This window comes from Echinops telfairi, unplaced genomic scaffold, assembly GCF_000313985.2.
Source record: "Echinops telfairi isolate 266 unplaced genomic scaffold, ASM31398v2 ScPeMD7_7467;HRSCAF=8505_0, whole genome shotgun sequence".
Taxonomy (NCBI): Eukaryota; Metazoa; Chordata; class Mammalia; order Afrosoricida; family Tenrecidae; genus Echinops; species Echinops telfairi.
This window is the reverse complement of record NW_022111367.1, coordinates 13,247,955-13,249,430: the sequence shown is the minus strand read 5'-3', so window position 1 is coordinate 13,249,430 and position 1,476 is coordinate 13,247,955.

Sequence of the window (1,476 nt, the reverse complement as noted above, 5' to 3'; positions counted from 1 at the left end):
ATCCTCTAAGAGACTAGGGACTTAAAAAGACGAATAGCCATGGTCTTTGTTTCAGACTCCTGTCCTCATCCAGGGATGCTCTTCATTTCATTAAACAAGCTCTTCGGACTCATCATTCCAAATCCTAAATGCTGATACTTCATTTAGACCCCAGTGTCCTTCAGGTCATTTATTTCTTGGCATAGTTATATTTGCTCTCAGATTTCATTTGACCACCATGCTTTTGACCTCACCTTTCCCACCGTGGCCCCATGCATATCTTTCTGACACCTCTTTTGGGGCCAACGTTCTACCCCTGTGCTCTTGTACCATTGTTTACCTGAACTGTCCCATGGGACTCAGCACTCCTCCCCTTCACCCAGCTGTCAATTTTCTCCATCACTGTGTGAAGGTTTTAGAGTCAAGCAGGAGGAGAATTGCATAATTTGGTAGATTGGTGCTTCTATCAGGCTGCTTTCTTTGGACACCACTCTGTGCCCTGGCGAATATTCATCCAGACCCCAGCAGACAATGTTCTAGACAGCTCCTTCTTTGATTTCCCTCCTCCCCTCTTCCGCACTGACCCCATATTTTCAAAGCCCTCTCGCATACCAGTGGTTTCCTGTTACTCAGCCTTGGACTCTCTCAACTCTGCCCTCAAGGACAATTTAGAGAACATGTTTGACTTCATTCTTACCGCCCTTCCCAGTTCCAGAAGGTTTATGTTGTCCCAGAGATAAAATCTCTCATGGCCCAAGCAATGGTGCCATGCTGTCAGCAAGAATAGCATCTTAAAGACTATCTAAGTGAGGTATGAAGTAAAGCCCTCAAGGGAGAAGCACATGAACCGGTGTCATCCAAGGGTTGTAAAGAATAAAACCCAAGTCTAAATAGTATCAGAGCCTACATGGTGAACACCAGGTTTGGAAGAGGCTCTGGATGGTAGTGGAAGCCAACATCCATGTTCAGGGTCCACTCCCCGCAAAGCATAGTGAAGGGAAGTGAATGGTCCTGCTATCAGACAGAGAGCATTTTAAAGTCACATATGGCAGATGTAGTGAGGTCAAAATATAATATCGTATCATTTGGCTTCCTTTTTGACTAATTTTAAGGTTTTCAGTTTAAAAAAAAAAGGGAAATTCATGTGATGAAGCCTCCAGTGGACCCTTTCTGACCACAGAGCAGGGATGTGGACAGTGTTGTTGTTATGCGGAGAGCACAGGAAACTGCATATTGCAGATGCATTCAGGTTAACATCTAACACCTTCTCATTTGATCTCCCTTTTGACCCATTTACAATTTGTTCTAGTTTTAATATGTTCTGCCTTCTTTCTGATTGAGGCTTTTCTCTGTTTCATTTTGTTAGTGTTATAGGGCTTTTTGAGATGTTTTTTCTGTATATGAAATCCAGGTTGGGTACATCTATAGAGACAGTAACTGGATTAATGGGTTTTTTTGGGGGGTGGATAATGGGAGATGTAGGAGAAGTGGGGAGCT